This window comes from Telmatherina bonti (assembly GCF_933228915.1).
Source record: "Telmatherina bonti genome assembly, chromosome: 16".
NCBI classification, from domain to species: domain Eukaryota; kingdom Metazoa; phylum Chordata; class Actinopteri; order Atheriniformes; family Telmatherinidae; genus Telmatherina; species Telmatherina bonti.
In genome coordinates, this window is record NC_136614.1 from 148989 (window position 1) to 175730 (window position 26742).

A 26742-nucleotide genomic window follows, 5' to 3' on the forward strand; every position below is an offset into this window, starting at 1 on the left:
ACAGTAACAGACCTGTAGCAGACAGTAACAGACCTGTAGCAGACAGTAACAGACCTGTAACAGACCTGTACCAGACAGTAACAGACCTGTAGCAGACAGTAACAGACCTGTAGCAGACCAGTAACAGACTTGTAGCAGACAGTAACAGACCTGTAGCAGACCAGTAACAGACCTTTAGCACACCAGTAACAGACCTGTAGCAGACCAGTAACAGACCTGTAGCAGACAGTAACAGACCTGTAGCCGACCAGTAAAAGACTTGTGGCGGACCAGTAACAGACCTGTGGCAGACCAGTAACAGACTTGTGTCAGACCAGTGACAGACCTGTAGCAGACCAGTAACAGACTTGTAGCAGAACAGTAACAGACCTGTAGCAGACAGTAACAGACCTGTAGCAGACAGTAACAGACTTGTAGCAGACAGTAACAGACCTGTAGCAGACAGTAACAGACCTGTAACAGACCTGTAGCAGACAGTAACAGACCTGTAGCAGACAGTAACAGACCTGTAGCAGTCCAGTAACAGACCTGTAGCAGACCAGTAGCAGACTTGTACCAGACAGTAACAGACCTGTAGCAGACAGTAACAGACCTGTAGCAGACAGTAACAGACTTGTAGCTGACCAGTAACAGACTTGTAGCAGACAGTAACAGACCTGTAGCAGACAGTAACAGACCTGTAGCAGACCAGTAAAAGACCTGTAGCAGACAGTAACAGACCTGTAGCAGACAGTAACAGACTTGTAGCAGACCAGTAACAGACCTGTAACAGACAGTAACAGACCTGTAGCAGACCAGTAACAGACCTGTAGCACACCAGTAACAGACCTGTAGCAGACAGTAACAGACCTGTAGCAGACCAGTAACAGACCTGTAGCAGACCAGTAACAGACCTGTAGCAGACCAGTAACAGACCTGTAGCACACCAGTAACAGACCTGTAGCAGACAGTAACAGACCTGTAGCAGACCAGTAACAGACCTGTAGCAGACCAGTAACAGACCTGTAGCAGACCAGTAACAGACCTGTAGCAGACAGTAACAGACCTGTAGAGACCAGTAACAGACCTGTAGCCGACCAGTAACAGACTTGTGGCAGACCAGTAACAGACCTGTAGCAGACAGTAACAGACCTGTAGCAGACAGTAACAGACCTGTAGCAGACAGTAACAGACTTGTAGAAGACAGTAACAGACCTGTAGCAGAGAGTAACAGACCTGTAGCAGAAAGTAACAGACCTGTAGCAGACCAGTAACATACTTGTGGCAGACCAGTAACAGACCTGTAGCAGACCAGTAACAGACTTGTACCAGACAGTAACAGACCTGTAGCAGACAGTAACAGACCTGTAGCAGACCAGTAACAGACCTGTAACAGACCTGTAGCAGACAGTAACAGACCTGTAGCAGACAGTAACAGACCTGTAGCAGTCCAGTAACAGACCTTTAACCGACCAGTAACAGACTTGTGGCAGACCAGTGATAGACCTGTGGCAGACCAGTAACAGACTTGTGTCAGACCAGTGACAGACCTGTAGCAGACCAGTAACAGACTTGTAGCAGAACAGTAACAGACCTGTAGCAGACAGTAACAGACCTGTAGCAGACAGTAACAGACTTGTAGCAGACAGTAACAGACCTGTAGCAGACAGTAACAGACCTGTAACAGACCTGTAGCAGACAGTAACAGACCTGTAGCAGACAGTAACAGACCTGTAGCAGTCCAGTAACAGACCTGTAGCAGACCAGTAGCAGACTTGTACCAGACAGTAACAGACCTGTAGCAGACAGTAACAGACCTGTCGCAGACAGTAACAGACTTGTAGCTGACCAGTAACAGACTTGTAGCAGACAGTAACAGACCTGTAGCAGACCAGTAACAGACCTGTAGCAGACCAGTAACAGACCTGTAGCAGACCAGTAACAGACCTGTAGCACACCAGTAACAGACCTGTAGCAGACAGTAACAGACCTGTAGCAGACCAGTAACAGACCTGTAGCAGACCAGTAACAGACCTGTAGCAGACCAGTAACAGACCTGTAGCAGACAGTAACAGACCTGTAGCAGACAGTAACAGACCTGTAGCAGACCAGTAAAAGACCTGTAGCAGACAGTAACAGACCTGTAGCAGACAGTAACAGACTTGTAGCAGACCAGTAACAGACCTGTAACAGACAGTAACAGACTTGTAGCAGACAGTAACAGACCTGTAGCAGACCAGTAACAGACCTGTAGCACACCAGTAACAGACCTGTAGCAGACAGTAACAGACCTGTAGCAGACCAGTAACAGACCTGTAGCAGACCAGTAACAGACCTGTAGCAGACCAGTAACAGACCTGTAGCACACCAGTAACAGACCTGTAGCAGACCAGTAACAGACCTGTAGCAGACAGTAACAGACCTGTAGAGACCAGTAACAGACCTGTAGCCGACCAGTAACAGACTTGTGGCAGACCAGTAACAGACCTTTGCAGACAGTAACAGACCTGTAGCAGACAGTAACAGACCTGTAGCAGACAGTAACAGACTTGTAGAAGACAGTAACAGACCTGTAGCATACAGTAACAGACCTGTAGCAGACAGTAACAGACCTGTAGCAGACAGTAACAGACCTGTAGCAGACAGTAACAGACCTGTAGCAGAAAGTAACAGACCTGTAGCAGACCAGTAACATACTTGTGGCAGACCAGTAACAGACCTGTAGCAGACCAGTAACAAACTTGTACCAGACACAAACAGACCTGTAGCAGTCCAGTAACAGACCTGTAGGAGACCAGTAGCAGACTTGTACCAGACAGTAACAGACCTGTAGCAGACAGTAACAGACCTGTAGCAGACCAGTAACAGACCTGTAGCAGACCAGTAACAGACCTGTAGCAGACCAGAAACAGACCGGTAGCAGACAGTAATAGACCTGTAGCAGACAGTAACAGACCTGTAGCAGACAGTAACAGACTTGTAGAAGACAGTAACAGACCTGTAGCAGACAGTAACAGACCTGTAGCAGACAGTAACAGACCTGTAGCAGACAGTAACAGACCTGTAGCAGACAGTAACAGACCTGTAGCAGACCAGTAAAAGACCTGTAGCAGACAGTAACAGACCTGTAGCAGACAGTAACAGACTTGTAGCAGACCAGTAACAGACCTGTAACAGACAGTAACAGACTTGTAGCAGACAGTAACAGACCTGTAGCAGACCAGTAACAGACCTGTAGCACACCAGTAACAGACCTGTAGCAGACAGTAACAGACCTGTAGCAGACCAGTAACAGACCTGTAGCAGACCAGTAACAGACCTGTAGCAGACCAGTAACAGACCTGTAGCACACCAGTAACAGACCTGTAGCAGACCAGTAACAGACCTGTAGCAGACAGTAACAGACCTGTAGAGACCAGTAACAGACCTGTAGCCGACCAGTAACAGACTTGTGGCAGACCAGTAACAGACCTTTGCAGACAGTAACAGACCTGTAGCAGACAGTAACAGACCTGTAGCAGACAGTAACAGACTTGTAGAAGACAGTAACAGACCTGTAGCATACAGTAACAGACCTGTAGCAGACAGTAACAGACCTGTAGCAGACAGTAACAGACCTGTAGCAGACAGTAACAGACCTGTAGCAGAAAGTAACAGACCTGTAGCAGACCAGTAACATACTTGTGGCAGACCAGTAACAGACCTGTAGCAGACCAGTAACAAACTTGTACCAGACACAAACAGACCTGTAGCAGTCCAGTAACAGACCTGTAGGAGACCAGTAGCAGACTTGTACCAGACAGTAACAGACCTGTAGCAGACAGTAACAGACCTGTAGCAGACCAGTAACAGACCTGTAGCAGACCAGTAACAGACCTGTAGCAGACCAGAAACAGACCGGTAGCAGACAGTAATAGACCTGTAGCAGACAGTAACAGACCTGTAGCAGACAGTAACAGACTTGTAGAAGACAGTAACAGACCTGTAGCAGACAGTAACAGACCTGTAGCAGACAGTAACAGACCTGTAGCAGACAGTAACAGACCTGTAGCAGACAGTAACAGACCTGTAGCAGAAAGTAACAGACCTGTATCAGACCAGTAACATACTTGTGGCAGACCAGTAACAGACCTGTAGCAGACCAGTAACAGACTTGTACCAGACAGTAACAGACCTGTAGCAGACAGTAACAGACCTGTAGCAGACCAGTAACAGACCTGTAGCCGACCAGTAACAGACTTGTGGCAGACCAGTAACAGACCTGTGGCAGACCAGTAACAGACTTGTGTCAGACCAGTGACAGACCTGTAGCAGACCAGTAACAGACTTGTAGCAGAACAGTAACAGACCTGTAGCAGACAGTAATAGACCTGTAGCAGACAGTAACAGACCTGTAGCAGACAGTAACAGACTTGTAGCAGACAGTAACAGACCTGTAGCAGACAGTAACAGACCTGTAACAGACCTGTAGCAGACAGTAACAGACCTGTAGCAGACAGTAACAGACCTGTAGCAGACAGTAACAGACTTGTAGCAGACAGTAACAGACCTGTAGCAGACAGTAACAGACCTGTAACAGACCTGTAGCAGACAGTAACAGACCTGTAGCAGACAGTAACAGACCTGTAGCAGTCCAGTAACAGACCTGTAGCAGACCAGTAGCAGACTTGTACCAGACAGTAACAGACCTGTAGCAGACAGTAACAGACCTGTAGCAGACAGTAACAGACTTGTAGCTGACCAGTAACAGACTTGTAGCAGACAGTAACAGACCTGTAGCAGACAGTAACAGACCTGTAGCAGACCAGTAAAAGACCTGTAGCAGACAGTAACAGCCCTGTAGCAGACAGTAACAGACTTGTAGCAGACCAGTAACAGACCTGTAACAGACAGTAACAGACCTGTAGCAGACCAGTAACAGACCTGTAGCACACCAGTAACAGACCTGTAGCAGACAGTAACAGACCTGTAGCAGACCAGTAACAGACCTGTAGCAGACCAGTAACAGACCTGTAGCAGACCAGTAACAGACCTGTAGCACACCAGTAACAGACCTGTAGCAGACAGTAACAGACCTGTAGCAGACCAGTAACAGACCTGTAGCAGACCAGTAACAGACCTGTAGCAGACCAGTAACAGACCTGTAGCAGACAGTAACAGACCTGTAGAGACCAGTAACAGACCTGTAGCCGACCAGTAACAGACTTGTGGCAGACCAGTAACAGACCTGTAGCAGACAGTAACAGACCTGTAGCAGACAGTAACAGACCTGTAGCAGACAGTAACAGACTTGTACCAGACAGTAACAGACCTGTAGCAGACAGTAACAGACCTGTAGCAGACCAGTAACAGACCTGTAACAGACCTGTAGCAGACAGTAACAGACCTGTAGCAGACAGTAACAGACCTGTAGCAGTCCAGTAACAGACCTTTAGCCGACCAGTAACAGACTTGTGGCAGACCAGTAATAGACCTGTGGCAGACCAGTAACAGACTTGTGTCAGACCAGTGACAGACCTGTAGCAGACCAGTAACAGACTTGTAGCAGAACAGTAACAGACCTGTAGCAGACAGTAACAGACCTGTAGCAGACAGTAACAGACTTGTAGCAGACAGTAACAGACCTGTAGCAGACAGTAACAGACCTGTAACAGACCTGTAGCAGACAGTAACAGACCTGTAGCAGACAGTAACAGACCTGTAGCAGTCCAGTAACAGACCTGTAGCAGACCAGTAGCAGACTTGTACCAGACAGTAACAGACCTGTAGCAGACAGTAACAGACCTGTCGCAGACAGTAACAGACTTGTAGCTGACCAGTAACAGACTTGTAGCAGACAGTAACAGACCTGTAGCAGACAGTAACAGACCTGTAGCAGACAGTAACAGACCTGTAGCAGACCAGTAACAGACCTGTAGCAGACCAGTAACAGACCTGTAGCAGACCAGTAACAGACCTGTAGCACACCAGTAACAGACCTGTAGCAGACAGTAACAGACCTGTAGCAGACCAGTAACAGACCTGTAGCAGACCAGTAACAGACCTGTAGCAGACCAGTAACAGACCTGTAGCAGACAGTAACAGACCTGTAGCAGACAGTAACAGACCTGTAGCAGACCAGTAAAAGACCTGTAGCAGACAGTAACAGACCTGTAGCAGACAGTAACAGACTTGTAGCAGACCAGTAACAGACCTGTAACAGACAGTAACAGACTTGTAGCAGACAGTAACAGACCTGTAGCAGACCAGTAACAGACCTGTAGCACACCAGTAACAGACCTGTAGCAGACAGTAACAGACCTGTAGCAGACCAGTAACAGACCTGTAGCAGACCAGTAACAGACCTGTAGCAGACCAGTAACAGACCTGTAGCACACCAGTAACAGACCTGTAGCAGACCAGTAACAGACCTGTAGCAGACAGTAACAGACCTGTAGAGACCAGTAACAGACCTGTAGCCGACCAGTAACAGACTTGTGGCAGACCAGTAACAGACCTTTGCAGACAGTAACAGACCTGTAGCAGACAGTAACAGACCTGTAGCAGACAGTAACAGACTTGTAGAAGACAGTAACAGACCTGTAGCATACAGTAACAGACCTGTAGCAGACAGTAACAGACCTGTAGCAGACAGTAACAGACCTGTAGCAGACAGTAACAGACCTGTAGCAGAAAGTAACAGACCTGTAGCAGACCAGTAACATACTTGTGGCAGACCAGTAACAGACCTGTAGCAGACCAGTAACAAACTTGTACCAGACACAAACAGACCTGTAGCAGTCCAGTAACAGACCTGTAGGAGACCAGTAGCAGACTTGTACCAGACAGTAACAGACCTGTAGCAGACAGTAACAGACCTGTAGCAGACCAGTAACAGACCTGTAGCAGACCAGTAACAGACCTGTAGCAGACCAGAAACAGACCGGTAGCAGACAGTAATAGACCTGTAGCAGACAGTAACAGACCTGTAGCAGACAGTAACAGACTTGTAGAAGACAGTAACAGACCTGTAGCAGACAGTAACAGACCTGTAGCAGACAGTAACAGACCTGTAGCAGACAGTAACAGACCTGTAGCAGACAGTAACAGACCTGTAGCAGAAAGTAACAGACCTGTATCAGACCAGTAACATACTTGTGGCAGACCAGTAACAGACCTGTAGCAGACCAGTAACAGACTTGTACCAGACAGTAACAGACCTGTAGCAGACAGTAACAGACCTGTAGCAGACCAGTAACAGACCTGTAGCCGACCAGTAACAGACTTGTGGCAGACCAGTAACAGACCTGTGGCAGACCAGTAACAGACTTGTGTCAGACCAGTGACAGACCTGTAGCAGACCAGTAACAGACTTGTAGCAGAACAGTAACAGACCTGTAGCAGACAGTAATAGACCTGTAGCAGACAGTAACAGACCTGTAGCAGACAGTAACAGACTTGTAGCAGACAGTAACAGACCTGTAGCAGACAGTAACAGACCTGTAACAGACCTGTAGCAGACAGTAACAGACCTGTAGCAGACAGTAACAGACCTGTAGCAGACAGTAACAGACTTGTAGCAGACAGTAACAGACCTGTAGCAGACAGTAACAGACCTGTAACAGACCTGTAGCAGACAGTAACAGACCTGTAGCAGACAGTAACAGACCTGTAGCAGTCCAGTAACAGACCTGTAGCAGACCAGTAGCAGACTTGTACCAGACAGTAACAGACCTGTAGCAGACAGTAACAGACCTGTAGCAGACAGTAACAGACTTGTAGCTGACCAGTAACAGACTTGTAGCAGACAGTAACAGACCTGTAGCAGACAGTAACAGACCTGTAGCAGACCAGTAAAAGACCTGTAGCAGACAGTAACAGCCCTGTAGCAGACAGTAACAGACTTGTAGCAGACCAGTAACAGACCTGTAACAGACAGTAACAGACCTGTAGCAGACCAGTAACAGACCTGTAGCACACCAGTAACAGACCTGTAGCAGACAGTAACAGACCTGTAGCAGACCAGTAACAGACCTGTAGCAGACCAGTAACAGACCTGTAGCAGACCAGTAACAGACCTGTAGCACACCAGTAACAGACCTGTAGCAGACAGTAACAGACCTGTAGCAGACCAGTAACAGACCTGTAGCAGACCAGTAACAGACCTGTAGCAGACCAGTAACAGACCTGTAGCAGACAGTAACAGACCTGTAGAGACCAGTAACAGACCTGTAGCCGACCAGTAACAGACTTGTGGCAGACCAGTAACAGACCTGTAGCAGACAGTAACAGACCTGTAGCAGACAGTAACAGACCTGTAGCAGACAGTAACAGACTTGTACCAGACAGTAACAGACCTGTAGCAGACAGTAACAGACCTGTAGCAGACCAGTAACAGACCTGTAACAGACCTGTAGCAGACAGTAACAGACCTGTAGCAGACAGTAACAGACCTGTAGCAGTCCAGTAACAGACCTTTAGCCGACCAGTAACAGACTTGTGGCAGACCAGTAATAGACCTGTGGCAGACCAGTAACAGACTTGTGTCAGACCAGTGACAGACCTGTAGCAGACCAGTAACAGACTTGTAGCAGAACAGTAACAGACCTGTAGCAGACAGTAACAGACCTGTAGCAGACAGTAACAGACTTGTAGCAGACAGTAACAGACCTGTAGCAGACAGTAACAGACCTGTAACAGACCTGTAGCAGACAGTAACAGACCTGTAGCAGACAGTAACAGACCTGTAGCAGTCCAGTAACAGACCTGTAGCAGACCAGTAGCAGACTTGTACCAGACAGTAACAGACCTGTAGCAGACAGTAACAGACCTGTCGCAGACAGTAACAGACTTGTAGCTGACCAGTAACAGACTTGTAGCAGACAGTAACAGACCTGTAGCAGACAGTAACAGACCTGTAGCAGACAGTAACAGACCTGTAGCAGACCAGTAACAGACCTGTAGCAGACCAGTAACAGACCTGTAGCAGACCAGTAACAGACCTGTAGCACACCAGTAACAGACCTGTAGCAGACAGTAACAGACCTGTAGCAGACCAGTAACAGACCTGTAGCAGACCAGTAACAGACCTGTAGCAGACCAGTAACAGACCTGTAGCAGACAGTAACAGACCTGTAGCAGACAGTAACAGACCTGTAGCAGACCAGTAAAAGACCTGTAGCAGACAGTAACAGACCTGTAGCAGACAGTAACAGACTTGTAGCAGACCAGTAACAGACCTGTAACAGACAGTAACAGACTTGTAGCAGACAGTAACAGACCTGTAGCAGACCAGTAACAGACCTGTAGCACACCAGTAACAGACCTGTAGCAGACAGTAACAGACCTGTAGCAGACCAGTAACAGACCTGTAGCAGACCAGTAACAGACCTGTAGCAGACCAGTAACAGACCTGTAGCACACCAGTAACAGACCTGTAGCAGACCAGTAACAGACCTGTAGCAGACAGTAACAGACCTGTAGAGACCAGTAACAGACCTGTAGCCGACCAGTAACAGACTTGTGGCAGACCAGTAACAGACCTTTGCAGACAGTAACAGACCTGTAGCAGACAGTAACAGACCTGTAGCAGACAGTAACAGACTTGTAGAAGACAGTAACAGACCTGTAGCATACAGTAACAGACCTGTAGCAGACAGTAACAGACCTGTAGCAGACAGTAACAGACCTGTAGCAGACAGTAACAGACCTGTAGCAGAAAGTAACAGACCTGTAGCAGACCAGTAACATACTTGTGGCAGACCAGTAACAGACCTGTAGCAGACCAGTAACAAACTTGTACCAGACACAAACAGACCTGTAGCAGTCCAGTAACAGACCTGTAGGAGACCAGTAGCAGACTTGTACCAGACAGTAACAGACCTGTAGCAGACAGTAACAGACCTGTAGCAGACCAGTAACAGACCTGTAGCAGACCAGTAACAGACCTGTAGCAGACCAGAAACAGACCGGTAGCAGACAGTAATAGACCTGTAGCAGACAGTAACAGACCTGTAGCAGACAGTAACAGACTTGTAGAAGACAGTAACAGACCTGTAGCAGACAGTAACAGAGCTGTAGCAGACAGTAACAGACCTGTAGCAGACAGTAACAGACCTGTAGCAGACAGTAACAGACCTGTAGCAGAAAGTAACAGACCTGTATCAGACCAGTAACATACTTGTGGCAGACCAGTAACAGACCTGTAGCAGACCAGTAACAGACTTGTACCAGACAGTAACAGACCTGTAGCAGACAGTAACAGACCTGTAGCAGACAGTAACAGACCTGTAGCAGACCAGTAACAGACCTGTAGCCGACCAGTAACAGACTTGTGGCAGACCAGTAACAGACTTGTGTCAGACCAGTGACAGACCTGTAGCAGACCAGTAACAGACTTGTAGCAGAACAGTAACAGACCTGTAGCAGACAGTAACAGACCTGTAGCAGACAGTAACAGACTTGTAGCAGACAGTAACAGACCTGTAGCAGACAGTAACAGACCTGTAGCAGACCTGTAGCAGACAGTAACAGACCTGTAGCAGACAGTAACAGACCTGTAGCAGTCCAGTAACAGACCTGTAGCAGACCAGTAGCAGACTTGTACCAGACAGTAACAGACCTGTAGCAGACAGTAACAGACCTGTAGCAGACAGTAACAGACTTGTAGCTGACCAGTAACAGACTTGTAGCAGACAGTAACAGACCTGTAGCAGACAGTAACAGACCTGTAGCAGACCAGTAAAAGACCTGTAGCAGACAGTAACAGACCTGTAGCAGACAGTAACAGACTTGTAGCAGACCAGTAACAGACCTGTAACAGACAGTAACAGACCTGTAGCAGACCAGTAACAGACCTGTAGCACACCAGTAACAGACCTGTAGCAGACAGTAACAGACCTGTAGCAGACCAGTAACAGACCTGTAGCAGACCAGTAACAGACCTGTAGCAGACCAGTAACAGACCTGTAGCACACCAGTAACAGACCTGTAGCAGACAGTAACAGACCTGTAGCAGACCAGTAACAGACCTGTAGCAGACCAGTAACAGACCTGTAGCAGACCAGTAACAGACCTGTAGCAGACAGTAACAGACCTGTAGAGACCAGTAACAGACCTGTAGCAGACCAGTAACAGACTTGTGGCACACCAGTAACAGACCTGTAGCAGACAGTAACAGACCTGTAGCAGACAGTAACAGACCTGTAGCAGACAGTAACAGACTTGTAGAAGACAGTAACAGACCTGTAGCAGAGAGTAACAGACCTGTAGCAGAAAGTAACAGACCTGTAGCAGACCAGTAACATACTTTTGGCAGACCAGTAACAGACCTGTAGCAGTCCAGTAACAGACTTGTACCAGACAGTAACAGACCTGTAGCAGACAGTAACAGACCTGTAGCAGACCAGTAACAGACCTGTAACAGACCTGTAGCAGACAGTAACAGACCTGTAGCAGACAGTAACAGACCTGTAGCAGTCCAGTAACAGACCTGTAGCCGACCAGTAACAGACTTGTGGCAGACCAGTAATAGACCTGTGGCAGACCAGTAACAGACTTGTGTCAGACCAGTGACAGACCTGTAGCAGACCAGTAACAGACTTGTAGCAGAACAGTAACAGACCTGTAGCAGACAGTAACAGACCTGTAGCAGACAGTAACAGACTTGTAGCAGACAGTAACAGACCTGTAGCAGACAGTAACAGACCTGTAACAGACCTGTAGCAGACAGTAACAGACCTGTAGCAGACAGTAACAGACCTGTAGCAGTCCAGTAACAGACCTGTAGCAGACCAGTAGCAGACTTGTACCAGACAGTAACAGACCTGTAGCAGACAGTAACAGACCTGTCGCAGACAGTAACAGACTTGTAGCTGACCAGTAAAAGACCTGTAGCAGACAGTAACAGACCTGTAGCAGACAGTAACAGACTTGTAGCAGACCAGTAACAGACCTGTAACAGACAGTAACAGACCTGTAGCAGACCAGTAACAGACCTGTAGCACACCAGTAACAGACCTGTAGCAGACAGTAACAGACCTGTAGCAGACCAGTAACAGACCTGTAGCACACCAGTAACAGACCTGTAGCAGACAGTAACAGACCTGTAGCAGACCAGTAACAGACCTGTAGCAGACCAGTAACAGACCTGTAGCAGACCAGTAACAGACCTGTAGCACACCAGTAACAGACCTGTAGCAGACAGTAACAGACCTGTAGCAGACCAGTAACAGACCTGTAGCAGACCAGTAACAGACCTGTAGCAGACCAGTAACAGACCTGTAGCAGACCAGTAACAGACCTGTAGCAGACAGTAACAGACCTGTAGCAGACCAGTAACAGACCTGTAGCCGACCAGAAACAGACTTGTGGCAGACCAGTAACAGACCTGTGACAGACCAGTAACAGACTTGTGTCAGACCAGTGACAGACCTGTAGCAGACCAGTAACAGACCTGTAGCAGACCAGTAACAGACCTGTAGCAGACAGTAACAGACCTGTAGCAGACCAGTAACAGACCTGTAGCAGACCAGTAACAGACTTGTAGCAGACAGTAACAGACCTTTAGCAGACCAGTAACATACTTGTGGCAGACCAGTAACAGACCTGTAGCAGACCAGTAACAGACTTGTAGCAGACAGTAACAGACCTGTAGCAGACAGTAACAGACCTGTAGCAGACCAGTAGCAGACTTGTACCAGACAGTAACAGACCTGTACCAGACAGTAACAGACTTGTAGCTGACCAGTAACAGACTTGTAGCAGACAGTAACAGACCTGTAGCAGACCAGTAACAGACCTGTAGCAGACCTGTAGCAGACCTGTAGCAGACCAGTAACATACTTGTGGCAGACCAGTAACAGACCTGTAGCAGACCAGTAACAGACTTGTAGCAGACAGTAACAGACCTGTAGCAGACAGTAACAGACCTGTAGCAGACAGTAACAGACCTGTAGCAGTCCAGTAACAGACCTGTAGCAGACCAGTAGCAGACTTGTACCAGACAGTAACAGACCTGTAGCAGACCAGTAACAGACCTGTAGCAGACAGTAACAGACCTGTAGCAGACAGTAACAGACTTGTAGCAGACCAGTAACAGACCTGTAGCAGACAGTAACAGACTTGTAGCAGACAGTAACAGACCTGTAGCAGACCAGTAACAGACCTGTAGCACACCAGTAACAGACCTGTAGCAGACAGTAACAGACCTGTAGCAGACCAGTAACAGACCTGTAGCAGACCAGTAACAGACCTGTAGCAGACAGTAACAGACCTGTAGCAGACCAGTAACAGACCTGTAGTAGACAGTAACAGACCTGTAGCAGACAGTAACAGACCTGTAGCAGACCAGTAATAGACTTGTAGCAGACCAGTAACAGACCTGTAGCATACAGTAACAGACCTGTAGCAGACCAGTAACAGACTTTTAGCAGACAGTAACAGACCTGTAGCAGACAGTAACAGACCTGTAGCAGACCAGTAACAGACCTGTGGCAGACCAGTAACAGACCTGTAGCAGACCAGAAACAGACCGGTAGCAGACAGTAATAGACCTGTAGCAGATAGTAACAGACCTGTAGCAGACAGTAACAGACCTGTAGTAGACCAGTAACAGACCTGTAGCAGACAGTAACAGACCTGTAGCAGACAGTAACAGACTTGTAGAAGACAGTAAAAGACCTGTAGCAGACAGTAACAGACCTGTAGCAGACAGTAACAGACCTGTAGCAGACAGTAACAGACCTGTAGCAGACCAGTAACAGACCTGTAGCCGACCAGTAACAGACTTGTGGCAGACCAGTAACAGACCTGTGGCAGACCAGTAACAGACTTGTGTCAGACCAGTGACAGACCTGTAGCAGACCAGTAACAGACCTGTAGCAGACCAGTAACAGACCTGTAGCAGACAGTAACAGACCTGTAGCAGTCCAGTAACAGACCTGTAGCAGACCAGTAACAGACTTGTAGCAGACCAGTAACAGACCTGTAGCAGACCAGTAACAGACCTGTAGCAGACAGTAACAGACCTGTAGCAGACAGTAACAGACTTGTAGAAGACAGTAACAGACCTGTAGCAGACAGTAACAGAGCTGTAGCAGACAGTAACAGACCTGTAGCAGACAGTAACAGACCTGTAGCAGACAGTAACAGACCTGTAGCAGAAAGTAACAGACCTGTATCAGACCAGTAACATACTTGTGGCAGACCAGTAACAGACCTGTAGCAGACCAGTAACAGACTTGTACCAGACAGTAACAGACCTGTAGCAGACAGTAACAGACCTGTAGCAGACAGTAACAGACCTGTAGCAGACCAGTAACAGACCTGTAGCCGACCAGTAACAGACTTGTGGCAGACCAGTAACAGACTTGTGTCAGACCAGTGACAGACCTGTAGCAGACCAGTAACAGACTTGTAGCAGAACAGTAACAGACCTGTAGCAGACAGTAACAGACCTGTAGCAGACAGTAACAGACTTGTAGCAGACAGTAACAGACCTGTAGCAGACAGTAACAGACCTGTAGCAGACCTGTAGCAGACAGTAACAGACCTGTAGCAGACAGTAACAGACCTGTAGCAGTCCAGTAACAGACCTGTAGCAGACCAGTAGCAGACTTGTACCAGACAGTAACAGACCTGTAGCAGACAGTAACAGACCTGTAGCAGACAGTAACAGACTTGTAGCTGACCAGTAACAGACTTGTAGCAGACAGTAACAGACCTGTAGCAGACAGTAACAGACCTGTAGCAGACCAGTAAAAGACCTGTAGCAGACAGTAACAGACCTGTAGCAGACAGTAACAGACTTGTAGCAGACCAGTAACAGACCTGTAACAGACAGTAACAGACCTGTAGCAGACCAGTAACAGACCTGTAGCACACCAGTAACAGACCTGTAGCAGACAGTAACAGACCTGTAGCAGACCAGTAACAGACCTGTAGCAGACCAGTAACAGACCTGTAGCAGACCAGTAACAGACCTGTAGCACACCAGTAACAGACCTGTAGCAGACAGTAACAGACCTGTAGCAGACCAGTAACAGACCTGTAGCAGACCAGTAACAGACCTGTAGCAGACCAGTAACAGACCTGTAGCAGACAGTAACAGACCTGTAGAGACCAGTAACAGACCTGTAGCAGACCAGTAACAGACTTGTGGCACACCAGTAACAGACCTGTAGCAGACAGTAACAGACCTGTAGCAGACAGTAACAGACCTGTAGCAGACAGTAACAGACTTGTAGAAGACAGTAACAGACCTGTAGCAGAGAGTAACAGACCTGTAGCAGAAAGTAACAGACCTGTAGCAGACCAGTAACATACTTGTGGCAGACCAGTAACAGACCTGTAGCAGTCCAGTAACAGACTTGTACCAGACAGTAACAGACCTGTAGCAGACAGTAACAGACCTGTAGCAGACCAGTAACAGACCTGTAACAGACCTGTAGCAGACAGTAACAGACCTGTAGCAGACAGTAACAGACCTGTAGCAGTCCAGTAACAGACCTGTAGCCGACCAGTAACAGACTTGTGGCAGACCAGTAATAGACCTGTGGCAGACCAGTAACAGACTTGTGTCAGACCAGTGACAGACCTGTAGCAGACCAGTAACAGACTTGTAGCAGAACAGTAACAGACCTGTAGCAGACAGTAACAGACCTGTAGCAGACAGTAACAGACTTGTAGCAGACAGTAACAGACCTGTAGCAGACAGTAACAGACCTGTAACAGACCTGTAGCAGACAGTAACAGACCTGTAGCAGACAGTAACAGACCTGTAGCAGTCCAGTAACAGACCTGTAGCAGACCAGTAGCAGACTTGTACCAGACAGTAACAGACCTGTAGCAGACAGTAACAGACCTGTCGCAGACAGTAACAGACTTGTAGCTGACCAGTAAAAGACCTGTAGCAGACAGTAACAGACCTGTAGCAGACAGTAACAGACTTGTAGCAGACCAGTAACAGACCTGTAACAGACAGTAACAGACCTGTAGCAGACCAGTAACAGACCTGTAGCACACCAGTAACAGACCTGTAGCAGACAGTAACAGACCTGTAGCAGACCAGTAACAGACCTGTAGCACACCAGTAACAGACCTGTAGCAGACAGTAACAGACCTGTAGCAGACCAGTAACAGACCTGTAGCAGACCAGTAACAGACCTGTAGCAGACCAGTAACAGACCTGTAGCACACCAGTAACAGACCTGTAGCAGACAGTAACAGACCTGTAGCAGACCAGTAACAGACCTGTAGCAGACCAGTAACAGACCTGTAGCAGACCAGTAACAGACCTGTAGCAGACAGTAACAGACCTGTAGCAGACCAGTAACAGACCTGTAGCCGACCAGAAACAGACTTGTGGCAGACCAGTAACAGACCTGTGACAGACCAGTAACAGACTTGTGTCAGACCAGTGACAGACCTGTAGCAGACCAGTAACAGACCTGTAGCAGACCAGTAACAGACCTGTAGCAGACAGTAACAGACCTGTAGCAGACCAGTAACAGACCTGTAGCAGACCAGTAACAGACTTGTAGCAGACAGTAACAGACCTTTAGCAGACCAGTAACATACTTGTGGCAGACCAGTAACAGACCTGTAGCAGACCAGTAACAGACTTGTAGCAGACAGTAACAGACCTGTAGCAGACAGTAACAGACCTGTAGCAGACCAGTAGCAGACTTGTACCAGACAGTAACAGACCTGTACCAGACAGTAACAGACTTGTAGCTGACCAGTAACAGACTTGTAGCAGACAGTAACAGACCTGTAGCAGACCAGTAACAGACCTGTAGCAGACCTGTAGCAGACCTGTAGCAGACCAGTAACATACTTGTGGCAGACCAGTAACAGACCTGTAGCAGACCAGTAACAGACTTGTAGCAGACAGTAACAGACCTGTAGCAGACAGTAACAGACCTGTAGCAGACAGTAACAGACCTGTAGCAGTCCAGTAACAGACCTGTAGCAGACCAGTAGCAGACTTGTACCAGACAGTAACAGACCTGTAGCAGACCAGTAACAGACCTGTAGCAGACAGTAACAGACCTGTAGCAGACAGTAACAGACTTGTAGCAGACCAGTAACAGACCTGTAGCAGACAGTAACAGACTTGTAGCAGACAGTAACAGACCTGTAGCAGACCAGTAACAGACCTGTAGCACACCAGTAACAGACCTGTAGCAGACAGTAACAGACCTGTAGCAGACCAGTAACAGACCTGTAGCAGACCAGTAACAGACCTGTAGCAGACAGTAACAGACCTGTAGCAGACCAGTAACAGACCTGTAGTAGACAGTAACAGACCTGTAGCAGACAGTAACAGACCTGTAGCAGACCAGTAATAGACTTGTAGCAGACCAGTAACAGACCTGTAGCATACAGTAACAGACCTGTAGCAGACCAGTAACAGACTTTTAGCAGACAGTAACAGACCTGTAGCAGACAGTAACAGACCTGTAGCAGACCAGTAACAGACCTGTGGCAGACCAGTAACAGACCTGTAGCAGACCAGAAACAGACCGGTAGCAGACAGTAATAGACCTGTAGCAGATAGTAACAGACCTGTAGCAGACAGTAACAGACCTGTAGTAGACCAGTAACAGACCTGTAGCAGACAGTAACAGACCTGTAGCAGACAGTAACAGACTTGTAGAAGACAGTAAAAGACCTGTAGCAGACAGTAACAGACCTGTAGCAGACAGTAACAGACCTGTAGCAGACAGTAACAGACCTGTAGCAGACCAGTAACAGACCTGTAGCCGACCAGTAACAGACTTGTGGCAGACCAGTAACAGACCTGTGGCAGACCAGTAACAGACTTGTGTCAGACCAGTGACAGACCTGTAGCAGACCAGTAACAGACCTGTAGCAGACCAGTAACAGACCTGTAGCAGACAGTAACAGACCTGTAGCAGTCCAGTAACAGACCTGTAGCAGACCAGTAACAGACTTGTAGCAGACCAGTAACAGACCTGTAGCAGACCAGTAACAGACCTGTAGCAGACAGTAACAGACCTGTAGCAGACAGTAACAGACCTGTAGCACACCAGTAACAGACCTGTAGCAGACAGTAACAGACCTGTAGCAGACAGTAACAGACCTGTAGCAGACAGTAACAGACCTGTAGCAGACCAGTAACAGACCTGTAGCAGACCAGTAACAGACCTGTAGCAGACAGTAACAGACTTGTAGCAGACCAGTAACAGACTTGTAGCAGACAGTAACAGACCTGTAGCAGACAGTAACAGACCTGTAGCAGTCCAGTAACAGACCTGTAGCAGACCAGTAGCAGACTTGTACCAGACAGTAACAGACCTGTACCAGACAGTAACAGACTTGTAGCTGACCAGTAACAGACTTGTAGCAGACAGTAACAGACCTGTAGCAGACAGTAACAGACCTGTAGCAGACCAGTAACAGACCTGTAGCAGACCAGTAACAGACTTGTAGCAGAACAGTAACAGACCTGTAGCAGACAGTAACAGACCTGTAGCCGACCAGTAACAGACTTGTAGCAGACCAGTAAGAGACCTGTGGCAGACCAGTAACAGACTTGTGTCAGACCAGTGACAGACCTGTAGCAGACCAGTAACAGACTTGTAGCAGAACAGTAACAGACCTGTAGCAGACAGTAATAGACCTGTAGCTGACAGTAACAGACTTGTAGCAGACAGTAACAGACCTGTAGCAGACAGTAACAGACCTGTAACAGACCTGTAGCAGACAGTAACAGACCTGTAGCAGACAGTAACAGACCTGTAGCAGTCCAGTAACAGACCTGTAGCAGACCAGTAGCAGACTTGTACCAGACAGTAACAGACCTGTAGCAGACCAGTAACAGACCTGTAGCAGACAGTAACAGACCTGTAGCAGACAGTAACAGACTTGTAGCAGACCAGTAACAGACCTGTAGCAGACAGTAACAGACTTGTAGCAGACAGTAACAGACCTGTAGCAGACCAGTAACAGACCTGTAGCACACCAGTAACAGACCTGTAGCAGACAGTAACAGACCTGTAGCAGACCAGTAACAGACCTGTAGCAGACCAGTAACAGACCTGTAGCAGACAGTAACAGACCTGTAGCAGACCAGTAACAGACCTGTAGCAGACAGTAACAGACCTGTAGCAGACAGTAACAGACCTGTAGCAGACCAGTAATAGACTTGTAGCAGACCAGTAACAGACCTGTAGCATACAGTAACAGACCTGTAGCAGACCAGTAACAGACTTTTAGCAGACAGTAACAGACCTGTAGCAGACAGTAACAGACCTGTAGCAGACCAGTAACAGACCTGCAGCCGACCAGTAACAGACCTGTAGCAGACCAGAAACAGACCGGTAGCAGACAGTAATAGACCTGTAGCAGATAGTAACAGACCTGTAGCAGACAGTAACAGACCTGTAGTAGACCAGTAACAGACCTGTAGCAGACAGTAACAGACCTGTAGCAGACCAGTAACAGACCTGTAGCAGACCAGTAACAGACCTGTAGCAGACCAGTAACAGACCTGTAGCAGACAGTAACAGACCTGTAACAGACCTGTTGCAGACAGTAACAGACCTGTAGCAGACAGTAACAGACTTGTAGAAGACAGTAACAGACCTGTAGCAGACAGGAACAGACCTGTAGCAGACAGTAACAGACCTGTAGCAGACAGTAACAGACCTGTAGCAGACAGTAACAGACCTGTAGCAGAAAGTAACAGACCTGTAGCAGACCAGTAACAGACTTGTAGCAGACAGTAACAGATCTGTAGCAGACAGTAACAGACCTGTAGCAGACCAGTAACAGACCTGTAGCCGACCAGTAACAGACTTGTGGCAGACCAGTAACAGACCTGTGGCAGACCAGTAACAGCCTTGTGTCAGACCAGTGACAGACCTGTAGCAGACCAGTAACAGATTTGTAGCAGAACAGTAACAGACCTGTAGCAGACAGTAACAGACCTGTAGCAGACCAGTAGCAGACTTGTACCAGACAGTAACAGACCTGTACCAGACAGTAACAGACTTGTAGCTGACCAGTAACAGACTTGTAGCAGACAGTAACAGACCTGTAGCAGACCAGTAACAGACCTGTAGCAGACCTGTAGCAGACCTGTAGCAGACCAGTAACATACTTGTGGCAGACCAGTAACAGACCTGTAGCAGACCAGTAACAGACTTGTAGCAGACAGTAACAGACCTGTAGCAGACAGTAACAGACCTGTAGCAGACAGTAACAGACCTGTAGCAGTCCAGTAACAGACCTGTAGCAGACCAGTAGCAGACTTGTACCAGACAGTAACAGACCTGTAGCAGACCAGTAACAGACCTGTAGCAGACAGTAACAGACCTGTAGCAGACAGTAACAGACTTGTAGCAGACCAGTAACAGACCTGTAGCAGACAGTAACAGACTTGTAGCAGACAGTAACAGACCTGTAGCAGACCAGTAACAGACCTGTAGCACACCAGTAACAGACCTGTAGCAGACAGTAACAGACCTGTAGCAGACCAGTAACAGACCTGTAGCAGACCAGTAACAGACCTGTAGCAGACAGTAACAGACCTGTAGCAGACCAGTAACAGACCTGTAGCAGACCAGTAACAGACCTGTACCAGACAGTAACAGACCTGTAGCAGACAGTAACAGACCTGTAGCAGACAGTAACAGACTTGTAGCTGACCAGTAACAGACTTGTAGCAGACAGTAACAGACCTGTAGCAGACAGTAACAGACCTGTAGCAGACCAGTAAAAGACCTGTAGCAGACAGTAACAGACCTGTAGCAGACAGTAACAGACTTGTAGCAGACCAGTAACAGACCTGTAACAGACAGTAACAGACCTGTAGCAGACCAGTAACAGACCTGTAGCACACCAGTAACAGACCTGTAGCAGACAGTAACAGACCTGTAGCAGACCAGTAACAGACCTGTAGCAGACCAGTAACAGACCTGTAGCAGACCAGTAACAGACCTGTAGCACACCAGTAACAGACCTGTAGCAGACAGTAACAGACCTGTAGCAGACCAGTAACAGACCTGTAGCAGACCAGTAACAGACCTGTAGCAGACCAGTAACAGACCTGTAGCAGACAGTAACAGACCTGTAGAGACCAGTAACAGACCTGTAGCAGACCAGTAACAGACTTGTGGCACACCAGTAACAGACCTGTAGCAGACAGTAACAGACCTGTAGCAGACAGTAACAGACCTGTAGCAGACAGTAACAGACTTGTAGAAGACAGTAACAGACCTGTAGCAGAGAGTAACAGACCTGTAGCAGAAAGTAACAGACCTGTAGCAGACCAGTAACATACTTGTGGCAGACCAGTAACAGACCTGTAGCAGTCCAGTAACAGACTTGTACCAGACAGTAACAGACCTGTAGCAGACAGTAACAGACCTGTAGCAGACCAGTAACAGACCTGTAACAGACCTGTAGCAGACAGTAACAGACCTGTAGCAGACAGTAACAGACCTGTAGCAGTCCAGTAACAGACCTGTAGCCGACCAGTAACAGACTTGTGGCAGACCAGTAATAGACCTGTGGCAGACCAGTAACAGACTTGTGTCAGACCAGTGACAGACCTGTAGCAGACCAGTAACAGACTTGTAGCAGAACAGTAACAGACCTGTAGCAGACAGTAACAGACCTGTAGCAGACAGTAACAGACTTGTAGCAGACAGTAACAGACCTGTAGCAGACAGTAACAGACCTGTAACAGACCTGTAGCAGACAGTAACAGACCTGTAGCAGACAGTAACAGACCTGTAGCAGTCCAGTAACAGACCTGTAGCAGACCAGTAGCAGACTTGTACCAGACAGTAACAGACCTGTAGCAGACAGTAACAGACCTGTCGCAGACAGTAACAGACTTGTAGCTGACCAGTAAAAGACCTGTAGCAGACAGTAACAGACCTGTAGCAGACAGTAACAGACTTGTAGCAGACCAGTAACAGACCTGTAACAGACAGTAACAGACCTGTAGCAGACCAGTAACAGACCTGTAGCACACCAGTAACAGACCTGTAGCAGACAGTAACAGACCTGTAGCAGACCAGTAACAGACCTGTAGCACACCAGTAACAGACCTGTAGCAGACAGTAACAGACCTGTAGCAGACCAGTAACAGACCTGTAGCAGACCAGTAACAGACCTGTAGCAGACCAGTAACAGACCTGTAGCACACCAGTAACAGACCTGTAGCAGACAGTAACAGACCTGTAGCAGACCAGTAACAGACCTGTAGCAGACCAGTAACAGACCTGTAGCAGACCAGTAACAGACCTGTAGCAGACCAGTAACAGACCTGTAGCAGACAGTAACAGACCTGTAGCAGACCAGTAACAGACCTGTAGCCGACCAGAAACAGACTTGTGGCAGACCAGTAACAGACCTGTGACAGACCAGTAACAGACTTGTGTCAGACCAGTGACAGACCTGTAGCAGACCAGTAACAGACCTGTAGCAGACCAGTAACAGACCTGTAGCAGACAGTAACAGACCTGTAGCAGACCAGTAACAGACCTGTAGCAGACCAGTAACAGACTTGTAGCAGACAGTAACAGACCTTTAGCAGACCAGTAACATACTTGTGGCAGACCAGTAACAGACCTGTAGCAGACCAGTAACAGACTTGTAGCAGACAGTAACAGACCTGTAGCAGACAGTAACAGACCTGTAGCAGACCAGTAGCAGACTTGTACCAGACAGTAACAGACCTGTACCAGACAGTAACAGACTTGTAGCTGACCAGTAACAGACTTGTAGCAGACAGTAACAGACCTGTAGCAGACCAGTAACAGACCTGTAGCAGACCTGTAGCAGACCTGTAGCAGACCAGTAACATACTTGTGGCAGACCAGTAACAGACCTGTAGCAGACCAGTAACAGACTTGTAGCAGACAGTAACAGACCTGTAGCAGACAGTAACAGACCTGTAGCAGACAGTAACAGACCTGTAGCAGTCCAGTAACAGACCTGTAGCAGACCAGTAGCAGACTTGTACCAGACAGTAACAGACCTGTAGCAGACCAGTAACAGACCTGTAGCAGACAGTAACAGACCTGTAGCAGACAGTAACAGACTTGTAGCAGACCAGTAACAGACCTGTAGCAGACAGTAACAGACTTGTAGCAGACAGTAACAGACCTGTAGCAGACCAGTAACAGACCTGTAGCACACCAGTAACAGACCTGTAGCAGACAGTAACAGACCTGTAGCAGACCAGTAACAGACCTGTAGCAGACCAGTAACAGACCTGTAGCAGACAGTAACAGACCTGTAGCAGACCAGTAACAGACCTGTAGTAGACAGTAACAGACCTGTAGCAGACAGTAACAGACCTGTAGCAGACCAGTAATAGACTTGTAGCAGACCAGTAACAGACCTGTAGCATACAGTAACAGACCTGTAGCAGACCAGTAACAGACTTTTAGCAGACAGTAACAGACCTGTAGCAGACAGTAACAGACCTGTAGCAGACCAGTAACAGACCTGTGGCAGACCAGTAACAGACCTGTAGCAGACCAGAAACAGACCGGTAGCAGACAGTAATAGACCTGTAGCAGATAGTAACAGACCTGTAGCAGACAGTAACAGACCTGTAGTAGACCAGTAACAGACCTGTAGCAGACAGTAACAGACCTGTAGCAGACAGTAACAGACTTGTAGAAGACAGTAAAAGACCTGTAGCAGACAGTAACAGACCTGTAGCAGACAGTAACAGACCTGTAGCAGACAGTAACAGACCTGTAGCAGACCAGTAACAGACCTGTAGCCGACCAGTAACAGACTTGTGGCAGACCAGTAACAGACCTGTGGCAGACCAGTAACAGACTTGTGTCAGACCAGTGACAGACCTGTAGCAGACCAGTAACAGACCTGTAGCAGACCAGTAACAGACCTGTAGCAGACAGTAACAGACCTGTAGCAGTCCAGTAACAGACCTGTAGCAGACCAGTAACAGACTTGTAGCAGACCAGTAACAGACCTGTAGCAGACCAGTAACAGACCTGTAGCAGACAGTAACAGACCTGTAGCAGACAGTAACAGACCTGTAGCACACCAGTAACAGACCTGTAGCAGACAGTAACAGACCTGTAGCAGACAGTAACAGACCTGTAGCAGACAGTAACAGACCTGTAGCAGACCAGTAACAGACCTGTAGCAGACCAGTAACAGACCTGTAGCAGACAGTAACAGACTTGTAGCAGACCAGTAACAGACTTGTAGCAGACAGTAACAGACCTGTAGCAGACAGTAACAGACCTGTAGCAGTCCAGTAACAGACCTGTAGCAGACCAGTAGCAGACTTGTACCAGACAGTAACAGACCTGTACCAGACAGTAACAGACTTGTAGCTGACCAGTAACAGACTTGTAGCAGACAGTAACAGACCTGTAGCAGACAGTAACAGACCTGTAGCAGACCAGTAACAGACCTGTAGCAGACCAGTAACAGACTTGTAGCAGAACAGTAACAGACCTGTAGCAGACAGTAACAGACCTGTAGCCGACCAGTAACAGACTTGTAGCAGACCAGTAAGAGACCTGTGGCAGACCAGTAACAGACTTGTGTCAGACCAGTGACAGACCTGTAGCAGACCAGTAACAGACTTGTAGCAGAACAGTAACAGACCTGTAGCAGACAGTAATAGACCTGTAGCTGACAGTAACAGACTTGTAGCAGACAGTAACAGACCTGTAGCAGACAGTAACAGACCTGTAACAGACCTGTAGCAGACAGTAACAGACCTGTAGCAGACAGTAACAGACCTGTAGCAGTCCAGTAACAGACCTGTAGCAGACCAGTAGCAGACTTGTACCAGACAGTAACAGACCTGTAGCAGACCAGTAACAGACCTGTAGCAGACAGTAACAGACCTGTAGCAGACAGTAACAGACTTGTAGCAGACCAGTAACAGACCTGTAGCAGACAGTAACAGACTTGTAGCAGACAGTAACAGACCTGTAGCAGACCAGTAACAGACCTGTAGCACACCAGTAACAGACCTGTAGCAGACAGTAACAGACCTGTAGCAGACCAGTAACAGACCTGTAGCAGACCAGTAACAGACCTGTAGCAGACAGTAACAGACCTGTAGCAGACCAGTAACAGACCTGTAGCAGACAGTAACAGACCTGTAGCAGACAGTAACAGACCTGTAGCAGACCAGTAATAGACTTGTAGCAGACCAGTAACAGACCTGTAGCATACAGTAACAGACCTGTAGCAGACCAGTAACAGACTTTTAGCAGACAGTAACAGACCTGTAGCAGACAGTAACAGACCTGTAGCAGACCAGTAACAGACCTGCAGCCGACCAGTAACAGACCTGTAGCTGACCAGTAACAGACTTGTAGCAGACAGTAACAGACCTGTAGCAGACAGTAACAGACCTGTAGCAGACCAGTAAAAGACCTGTAGCAGACAGTAACAGCCCTGTAGCAGACAGTAACAGACTTGTAGCAGACCAGTAACAGACCTGTAACAGACAGTAACAGACCTGTAGCAGACCAGTAACAGACCTGTAGCACACCAGTAACAGACCTGTAGCAGACAGTAACAGACCTGTAGCAGACCAGTAACAGACCTGTAGCAGACCAGTAACAGACCTGTAGCAGACCAGTAACAGACCTGTAGCACACCAGTAACAGACCTGTAGCAGACAGTAACAGACCTGTAGCAGACCAGTAACAGACCTGTAGCAGACCAGTAACAGACCTGTAGCAGACCAGTAACAGACCTGTAGCAGACAGTAACAGACCTGTAGAGACCAGTAACAGACCTGTAGCCGACCAGTAACAGACTTGTGGCAGACCAGTAACAGACCTGTAGCAGACAGTAACAGACCTGTAGCAGACAGTAACAGACCTGTAGCAGACAGTAACAGACTTGTACCAGACAGTAACAGACCTGTAGCAGACAGTAACAGACCTGTAGCAGACCAGTAACAGACCTGTAACAGACCTGTAGCAGACAGTAACAGACCTGTAGCAGACAGTAACAGACCTGTAGCAGTCCAGTAACAGACCTTTAGCCGACCAGTAACAGACTTGTGGCAGACCAGTAATAGACCTGTGGCAGACCAGTAACAGACTTGTGTCAGACCAGTGACAGACCTGTAGCAGACCAGTAACAGACTTGTAGCAGAACAGTAACAGACCTGTAGCAGACAGTAACAGACCTGTAGCAGACAGTAACAGACTTGTAGCAGACAGTAACAGACCTGTAGCAGACAGTAACAGACCTGTAACAGACCTGTAGCAGACAGTAACAGACCTGTAGCAGACAGTAACAGACCTGTAGCAGTCCAGTAACAGACCTGTAGCAGACCAGTAGCAGACTTGTACCAGACAGTAACAGACCTGTAGCAGACAGTAACAGACCTGTCGCAGACAGTAACAGACTTGTAGCTGACCAGTAACAGACTTGTAGCAGACAGTAACAGACCTGTAGCAGACAGTAACAGACCTGTAGCAGACAGTAACAGACCTGTAGCAGACCAGTAACAGACCTGTAGCAGACCAGTAACAGACCTGTAGCAGACCAGTAACAGACCTGTAGCACACCAGTAACAGACCTGTAGCAGACAGTAACAGACCTGTAGCAGACCAGTAACAGACCTGTAGCAGACCAGTAACAGACCTGTAGCAGACCAGTAACAGACCTGTAGCAGACAGTAACAGACCTGTAGCAGACAGTAACAGACCTGTAGCAGACCAGTAAAAGACCTGTAGCAGACAGTAACAGACCTGTAGCAGACAGTAACAGACTTGTAGCAGACCA